The sequence below is a fragment of the Rhipicephalus microplus genome, chromosome X, assembly GCF_043290135.1.
Source record: "Rhipicephalus microplus isolate Deutch F79 chromosome X, USDA_Rmic, whole genome shotgun sequence".
NCBI classification, from domain to species: Eukaryota; Metazoa; Arthropoda; class Arachnida; order Ixodida; family Ixodidae; genus Rhipicephalus; species Rhipicephalus microplus.
Window position 1 is genome coordinate 235,464,496 of NC_134710.1, and position 10,272 is coordinate 235,474,767.

The window sequence follows — 10,272 nt, forward strand, 5'->3', positions numbered from 1 at the left end:
TGCGCGCTGAAGTGTTGCTGAATTTGTTATCCACTGCTAGCGTTTCATCTTTTTCTAATAGGTGTGAAGAACACACTCATGAAGTCACTGAGGAAGCGCAAGAACAAAAGGCAGTATGGTTGCACATCAATAGCTCACAAAAGACCAATAGTAAACTAATAGTATATGGCTGCTAAAGATCGTACCAATAACGACAACAGTCACAGAAAACGGCCAGTTATAGGGAACGTGCTCGTACCAATAACGACATCGCTGGTTATAGGGCACGTGCATTTAGCATACTGATTCTTTTTTTTTTTTGCTTTTTACTAATGAAAACCTCTAAAAGAAGACTACCTCAAAGCCGGCTAACCAAAATTATTAATTCATCACTAGTCTGGCAAAAAACGATGTACACACACAAGCACTGCACACATTTGCGAACATAACCGCATATAGAATCTTGAATCTGCGTGCTACGTTGGCAGAAAGACGAAAAAGACAAGGAGTAGTGAAGCGAGGACTTGATGATCGAATAAAATTTGATAATACCACTCAATTACTGGCCAATACCTCACAGTGGGTATGAGCCACAAGTGAAGGTCAACGAGAACAAGAACAAGTGTGTAGACTAGGGTTCGTCGGCGGGCTAGTTGCTTTATGAACGTTATGGCAGAGCAGCGCAAAATACTGAACCATGAAGCACACAAAACACAACGATGTCACGGTTCTGTGTGTTTCAGCGCTGTGTCAGCGTTGTGTCCGGTGTGTTTCACTGTCCCGTATTTTGCGCTGTTCTGCCATAATGTCTCAGGACTGTTTTATGTACGCCATCTTGAGACAGGTTTGCGCCGAGCGCCAATAAAAGCCACAGAAAGGTTTTTCTAGATTGTATGTAGGGGTACCCATATCAAGCGCACAATTCAGAACGCATAGTTGACCTGCATTGACGTGACAAACCACTGTGTTAGAGGACCTGCACGGGGTAACGCGAAGTTTGCAATGTCACATAAGCGATATCACAACATGACATGGACGCTATATTGTTACAGAGGCGTTTGTGTCACGTCACTTTCACATTGAAAGAGATTAACCACAACTTATTCAGCATCAAAGCCGCGATCTTAGTGTACTGCCACGTTTGTGAGCGTCGTCAATGACGTCACATGCCTGCTATTTATAAGACAGCCACCCATCGCTCCCCACTCAAGTTTTTCATCGTGTGCATACACAAACATAGGGTTGACACAACGTGATGAAGGTAAATATATTAGTTCAAACTTTCAGCCCTTCATACAGAATCACTCAATTCATGAAGAGCGCTGTTTTTGAACCACAACAACTCTCTAAAAACGACAAAAACAGTTTGTTGTCCTATAATTTGTAAAAGCATATAGCTACAAATAATCACGGTCGTGAACCACATTTAGTGTGCGCACGCACTGAGGAGGATGTGTAAAAAATTGCTTGGCAAGCGTTGATTATGAGACTTGCTGGCCTTCTTGAAAAGAGCAACAGAAAATAAAAAACAAATTGCAGTATGGGAAGAAGAATAATGGCAGATAATCAAAATTAGAAAAGCCTAATTAATAAGGTTTTAAAGCAGGAAAGATTAAGTGTGCGAAAAGCAACATACACAGCAAATCAGTCCCCCCAAAGCTAATATTGTTGTCGGTTCGTGACGTTGACGAAGGCAGCATGCAGTCTACGAGTACAAGATAAAACACTTTATTTAGCCGTACTTGTGGCCGGAAAACTGAAACTAAAACTACAGCAAGCAATGCAAGCAGTACACTGATAGTGGTGAACAGAGCGTTCACCATGGATAAACCAAGAAGCGATAAAGCGTGTTGGATTTATACATATGCTATTAAAAATTCTAGCGATATGACTGCTGCCTGTGTAAGCTCTAGAATAAACTAGACTATCCGTGTCTGGAGTGCAATTTTAACGGAATGATTTGAAACAATCGCGAAGCTATACCCAGACGTTTCGGCGTGATCTGCACCGAGAGTTGTTAACAGTTTTTTTGAGCCTGAAAAGAAAATACATGAAGATAAAATTTATAAACGCATTTGGCTATATATGTAGAATGGAAAGTGACGCTATACCAAAATACCACGCCGGTTGTTTTATTTCTTTAAAGAGCAAATTGAACACAGTTGCCTAGACATCCTTGAGAATGTAGTTTAGGAGCTTTGCTCAAACGACAACATTAGTGAAATGAATGGTTTTTCAAGTATCATCGATCTCGGCTTCAAGTAGCATCGACAAAACAATACAAAGTCATTGATCGATTTCATTCGTTGACAGATATGGCATGGGGGATGTCACGAGAGACCGTCCAACGAGATAGGCTATGTTGAAAGTCTTGCAATTATCAGTTTATAATATTGTTTGAGTCATCTCGTAAAGACTTCTTTCTTCTCACCACCCCCACGTAAGCCGTATCAGGATTCGAGTCAAATACGAGCCTGGAGGTCCACTTAAGTGTGTTCTGGCTAAAAACCCGCCATGTCAATTATGTATAAACCACAGAGACCTTAAGTTGCACTTGATTAAATATAAAGCTTCATACATCACTGCGAACAGAAATTGAAAGTACTGCGGATGTCCCGCGGTAGAGCTGTCAATGGGACCTCATGTTAAAAAAAATAACCCCGTATCTGCAGATTACACTGCAAATATCGTCAAAAGATGATATTCTTGCGTCTGGAGAGAGTGAACAAAACGTTTATTTCATGTTCTGCGCAAGGAAATCGGTGAATGGTATTCTGGAGGCGCTGCGTTAGAGTGCCTCGAGCTTACAGCGAAGGCGAACGAGCGCATCAAGTCACGCCAAACATGATACACGAGCGCCGTCTGGCAGTTATCTTGGAAAACGAAGCGCGGCGGCGTGTGCGTGCGTCTTGGTTGTGATAAGGTGTAGAACGCAAGACGACGGGTAGATGCCACCACCGCGTCGCCTTGGAAAAGCGTTGCAAACCCTTGCCTTTTGGTGCAAGCGTTGCATGGTCGGCGCAGCGCGATAAACGCTACGGTCCTTAGAATTAGTTATGTATGCCTTTTCTAGTAAAATAACACAGATGCAGAATATTTACGAGTTGTTATAGTGCGTCAGATATGCGCAATAATGGCTTTTTAATTGACAATCGCACACGTAGGAACGCTCAATGTGAGGCACTATTGGTGGGCGCAGCGTATTGGCTTGGCCGTTCGGGCTATCCTTAAGGGTGGACTAACAGACAAACGTGCAGGCAGGCAGGCAGGCAGACAGACCGGCAGGCAGACAGAAATTTTTTCGTCAAAGGTCCCCAACAAAGACTAGCGTCTTTAAAATGAAATCACCTGTGCGCTACTGTGTAGCTGGTCCGCTTCGGTGGTGCAGTGGATAGGGTGCCCGGCTTCTGACCTGAAGGTCGCGCGGTCTATCCCGGCCGGCAAAATGATCCGTCTACCGTGTGATGCCAGTGCACGCTAAAGAACACCAGATCAAATTTTCTGCAGATTTCCTCTATGGGGTCCCTCATAATTGTATCTTGGTTTAGGGACGTAAAACTGCCGACATTATCATTAAACATTACACTGTGAAGAAGAATGCTAGGAAAGGTGTGGCTGTTATGTGTCTGGTAGATAATATTGCTATAGTTATTTTATGCATTACCCTTTTCTGCTATATTGCGTTATAGAGAGGCACGCTTAAATACCACGTTTTTCTCTCTCGCACGTGGCGCATCTTATCCCATCAATGACCGTGAATGCCAGTCTCAAAATGAAATTTTGCAACACATAAGAAACTCCGTAGTTTTGAAAGCTGGAAAATGGCACGACACTCGTTTCTCACTAAGTGGGTCAAATCTACGAGGCAAAATTATTCAGGCAATACTGGTATACGTCAGCAAGACTATGCATCTTTATGTTTACTTCTATGCCAATTCCACATTTTCGGCGCAAGAATAGATGAGTTAATCGGTTAGCCAAAAATTGTTGTCAATGCTTTCTTTTTCTTATCCGCAGGCACGGTCTGCTAGGATCAGTCCACACACAGCTTCCACGCAAAAATAGAGCATAAAGAAAAATAGCAGAGATTGCCGACCAAGGCATGAGCAGGAAAGTATTAAGCGCAGGGTAAATGTGAATTTCAAGGGTATTAGCTGAAAGAATAGTTTGCCAATGATTTTAATGAATAAGGCGTATCACAGAAATGACGGAACATGTGTAATTTTACACTTCAAAGGCAATCATTCTGACGGACTACGGGATATTATTAATAGGGCATAAAAAACGCAAATTAGTAAACAGTACAATGCACAAATATTATTTGCATCCAAAAGAACTAATAACTAAAGTTTGAACAGGTGCCTTTTTGAAGCAATATCAACAATAAAAATCTGGATTGCGAGTAAAGAAATTAACAACAGACTATGCATTACAATAAAATAGAAAATAGTGAAATGTCCTTGATGTATTCAAAAGGCCGTGTGTATGAGCATGCTGGCGACGTCGTAATCTGAATGAATTGGGAATTAACAGGCAGCTGAAAGAATATGTTTCCTCAATATTTTGTTAAAACAGTATAGCAGTGGTGGGGGCTGTTGCCAGTAACATTTCAAAATGATATAGTCACATCAGAGACTGTCATTTTATGATAATTAGTCGGTTTGCCTTCTGCAGTAAAAGAAACCATGTTAACGGCATATTTGAATGTTTTAGGGATTAAAAATAAAACAACTTTAATAGCGCATATCCAGCAGGACGGACGGACGGACGGACGGACGGACGGACGGATGGACGGACGGATGGATGGATGGATGGATGGATGGATGGATGGATGGATGGATGGATGGATGGATGGATGGATGGATGGATGGATGGATGGATGAATGGATGGATGCTATGAGCATCCCCTCTATAACGGGGTGGAAATATGTGTGCCACAAAGGTGGCTAGAAAAAAATAAAAATAAAACGTTCATTTCATGTTGGCCTAATACCTTATCTACTTCGATTAAATCAATTCTATTATAAGAAAGAAAAACATAAATTTATGTTCCTGCTCTCTGCCTCTTCAGACAGAATGTCCTCATTTCCACCCTATTTTTCTACTCTACATATCTACTTTTTCTCCCACCAATACTCTAACCGCCTCTTACTTGCTTCTATCGCGGACGTGTTGAGCTTTTCATGTACGTCCCTAAAACCCAAAGCCTCATGCAGGCTTGTACCCACACGTATACCTGGGTGGATACCACTGCATTCAAGCAGAGAATGTTTCATCGTTTCCTTAACTCCTCCACACCATGTACATTGTTCTTCTTCTTTACTGAATCTCGCTTCATGACTACGCGTTCTAAGGCAACCCCACTTGCTTCAAACAGTAACGCGCTTCCCCTTGAATTATCCTAAAATTTCTGCCGCCTTATTTCGTTCTTGCCCTTTGGGTAGTTACTGAGAGCCGGCTTCTTTTCCATCGCTGTCATCTCCACCTCTCTAACTTTTCCCTTAATGTTGCCATATCGGCCACATTGCCAGCCGATTTGCTGGTGAACCTCCTAGTTCTTTTTCTCCACTTTGTGTCCACGCTCTTTTTATACAAATAACGGAACACTTTTTCTACCCATCTACTCTTCTTCATTTTTCTAAGCCTCGCTTTCAATCTCATTTTGCCCCGAGCGTCCCCTACTTGAAAGACTGTTTATCCCATATCTCCCTTTGCAGCCCCATTTGTCATCTTCATGCGTGATCGAGCCCGCAACACGAGGCATCCCACAGTTCTTTGATTTAAATCTGTTCCTGATTGCAACTCTGACTTCATGCACACCACTGAGTTTTGCGGACACGTAGCGCCACCTTTCGACGCACTTTTGAGTAGTGCCAAGCCCGACTCTCTTGCAAAGTTGTTGCACAACCAGGTGCAAGTACAGCGTACGAAACAATAAATGAGCTAAATATTAGATGTATTTGTACATTGAATACTTAGAAGAAGAGCTACGAATTTCTCTCCGCTGGTCGGACGTGCCACCGAACCACTGTGAAGTGCTTGCGGGTGCACTCGCCTGAAAGATGGCGAAAACAAGACCAGACGCAACAGCTTCGCACACTACGAAAAAAGACCCTAGTCTACACTACTGCTGCTTTGTGAATTGTCGCGGACGTAAATGACTTCAGTTTTACGGATCTCCACAGCTTTCGCGAAGCAGAATGGCGAGAACGCTGTATAGAGGCCATTGCGAACGTGTTGGGTAAGCGAATTTCTCGCGTTCTCCACAACCATACGGTTGAAGAACAATGTAGATCTCCTGTTATTGTTTTGAGTAGCCTTGACGGAAAAAAGTGCTGACTCTGATCATGAATTTTAACAGACCCTCTGACCGCGGTGCGCGGCGTGCAACAGTAGACATGGTACGTTCGCGATAAACATCGTACACTCCGCGACCAACGATAATCTGAAGTTGTCGCCACCACACAGCATTACGCACGTAGGTCTTTGAAGGCTAGCTTCAAGTCCCGGCTTCAACTAGGAAATGTGATCACGTGCGTCATACAGGTAAATTGCAAAATGATGGCGACCACAATCAGGTTGTTTTGCCGCTGGTCTCCACGACTATCGGAGCTATCTCGGAGGCCACGGTTTTGCCTTTCGTTGTACACCGAGAAAGTAGACACGCATGTATCCCCTTTTGCAGTATTTACAAACGGAAGACTACCATCAACAGAACATTCGAGTATGCGTAATAAAGCAGTTCAGTGCATGGGAAGCGAGAAATCGATGGAAAACGCAACTGCAAAGGCGAAAATTGCCAGGGCTATTCGTGTCAGATAAAGCGAGTTTCGTACCACTGATCGCGCAGATTGCTCGTGTGTGCACTCCATCGCTTTGGCGTCATGTGTATGTCCAAGTTTAACGCATTTAGGCGTTACAGAATGCACGTCGGAGTGCTTAATTGCCTCGAACTCGATGTAAGCGATGCTCAATTGCACTTAAATTGCCAGTTGAAGCACGCTAAAATAACTGAAACATCTTTTGCATTGAACCTACATTCGTTTTGATGAGCTTCCTACTTTTCTGAAGTGAGATTGGATTGAAGGAAAAAGCTTGCTAGGTCTTTGATTCTCAGGAAACTGCGCCTCAAGACCAACGAAAGAGGAGGGCCTATGCAAGTTCACTTGCGGACCCATTTATGGCCGGCGCAGCGATGGGAGCGCTGGTAGCGGCGTTTTTCGCAGTACCTCTTGAGCAAAGTCTGACGTCTATGGATGAGTTGCTGGAGCAATTGATCTAGCAGCTCGCGCTCTGTCAGTGCGGCGTAGAATAAAATCTCAAGAAACATATTTTTTCCTTTTTTTTAGAATTGCTATTGTTGGTTACGGCGCTCGGCTGCTGATCTGATTGATATGTGGGGTTTAACATCCCAAAACCACCATATGATTATGAGAGATGCCGTAGTGGAGGGCTCCGGAAATTTTGACCACCTGGGGTTCTTTAACGTGCACCCAAATCTGAGCACACGGGCCTACAACATTTCCGCCTCCATCGGAAATGCAGCCGCCGCAGCCGGGATTCGATCCCGCAACCTGCGGGTCAGCAGCCGAGTACCTTAGCCACTAGACCACCGCGGTGGGGCTCGGCTGCCGATCTGACGGCCACGAATTTGATAGTGACCACAGCTCTGGCATATTGAAGCAGGCAAAAATCCTAGAGTACTCAGATTTATATGCGTGTAAGTAGGTGTAAATTCACGTCGAAGAACCCAAGGTGGTCGAAATTTCCGGTGCCCTCCTCCATAGGTCGGCAAAACCTGTGGAACTCACTCCGACTCATTCATGAAATGCATTTGGCACTTTGAACTCACTCGGGCTCAGAGCCACCAAAAGTTTTGTGAGCCAGTCTCACTCGGACTCACACTAACGAATTTTTGTCTTCAACCGAGCTCACTTGGACTCAAACTCACGAAATATTACTCACCCGGATTCACTCAGACTCACGCTCATATGTTGACTTGAGTGCGAGTGAATCTGAGCGAGTTGACTCATGGTACGTTAGCCTAGAATTAGTATGGTCTACTAAGGTGTCAGTGCTCTTTAACACCAATATCTCTTGTAATCGGTGCTCTTCACGACAGCGTTTGACATATCTTCAAGCTGAGTTACGAGTGCTCGAAAATAAGTTAGGTAATTTTTCTCGGAAGAGAGGACTACACTCAAGATATGTTCATAAAGAACTTCCCTGGAAGAAATACTGGAGCGGGGGAATCTAGGCGCTCTCGTACGTAATTCATGACCCTTATCAATAACAATTGAAATTGTGTATGAACAAAACTGCTCTAGAATACGTGCGAACAGATGTGAGTATAAACGTCAATCTAGGTAAGGCTGATAGTAGTGCTGCGGATGAGTAGATAGGACCGTATACTATATGTTTGCAAAGGAGAGCGGAACTTACTCAGTGTCACAGAACGAGCGCTAAAAAAGAGCGCGCCGCCAAATCCTTGCGACAACGGGCGGCAGAAACGCCGCGAGGTAAAAAGAAAAAAAAAAGAAAGCAAACATCCAGGGCTCCCGGGCGCGCGCTCTCCCCGCAGAAGCACGGCTTCGCAGACGAACCTCCTCACCCCACATCGGCGGCCCAGCAAAGCCGCGATTTTTCTAGGACGAAGGAGGCGGGGTCAGACCGAGTGAATCATCCTCCGGAGAGGGCAGTCGAACCGTCTCGTGCCTCTTCCCAGCCTTCGCTGCGTATCGCGCCGACGAAATGACGAGAAACATCTGGAAAGTCGCGCGCAAAGTATTTAATCGAGCTGCCGAGACGAGAGAGCAGGAGAAGACGGAAAGTTAGCGCCGGAGCGCGTAGGAATTCCGCCGTGTAGTCGGCGAAGGTTCTGCCCGTAGTGACAGAACAGGAGGAGACGGAAGTGAGCGCCAGAGTGCGTAGAGATTCCGCCGTGTAGTCGGCGAAGTTTTTGGTCCGTAGGGACGGCTCGAGCTACAGGCAAGAGCGTGGGTTTACCGCTATCGAGCGAAGACGCGGGCAACAACTGCGTGTGTGAAGCCGACGGATTTCCGGCGAAGAAGTTTGAAGCTTGGAGAGTGGCCATTTGAGGACGCGAGGTTTCCTGGAAGAGAAACTTCAAGAGAGCTGCGGAACGACAACAACGCTGGACTTTGAGTGAGTGATTCTCGGAAGAGTATCATCTCGACTTTGGTTCCAAGAACTTTGGATTGGATAGGTTTTCTATCTCTTTAGTCTTTAAGTGTCTTGGTTGTTCAATGCATGCGACTGCATTGTAGTGCGTATTGTTGTCCGTGTCCGTTGTTTTGAGTGTGGCTGATTGTACTGTGTAGTACGTTGATTGATTGGTTTGATTGGTGACGTATTGAATGTAACTAATGTGGAGTGTGCATTTTTGTGTATTATTTTCGATCTGCCATTATTGAGAATATAATTTGTTTGTTTATCAACTCTCGGCTCTGACTTGTTCTTTGGGCCACAGCCGGCGTCCGCTGGCGCACCAAAAAGGACCACTTCTAAATTGTCCACGCTTTCGTGGTGCGGTTCGGGGGGCCGATACTTCGGCTCTTGGAATTAGCCCGGCGATCGCCTCCCTAATAAACGGGACAGGTGTGACAATTAATCTGGCGTCCGCGACAGGACCTTTTGGTGCACAGTGTGTCCGAAGTAGTGAGAAAGAGCCTCGAGTGTTGATAGTGCTATCGGAACGATTCTGTGTGTTGTTCAGTGTTCTCGTTGACGAGTGCAGTGGAGTGTTCCGATAGACTGAGTGAGGCAGATACTTTTTGCACGCGGCAAGGTTTTATTTGCGAGACACGATGGATCTCGAAAAGTTAGTTGCTCTTGGTGAGAAGATGGGTCTTTCTGGTGCCGAACTACGGAAGTGGGTCACCCAGAGGGAAAAAGAAGAAAAAGCAGCCGAGCTGGAAAAAGAGAGGTTGGCGGTCGAAAGAGCCAAAGCGGAAAAAGAAGCTGAGTTGGAGAGAGAGAGGTTGGCAGCTGAGAGAGCGAAGGAAGAAAGAGAGCAGCAATTGAAGTTGGAGCTGGAGAGAGAGAAGCTGGCAGCCGAAAGGGCGAGAGAAGAAAGAGAAGCGGAGATGGCTGAAAGGGAACGGCAGCGGCAGCACGAGATGGAACTCGAGCGGCTCCGTTTGCAACAGCGAAGTGAAACTCCCGTCCAAGCTAGAGTTGAAAGCAGCGAACGGGAAGATCACGGCTTCCGCTTGAACCCAAGCAAGCTGCTCGTAGCGTTTGATGAAAGGAAGGACGACCTAGACGCGTACC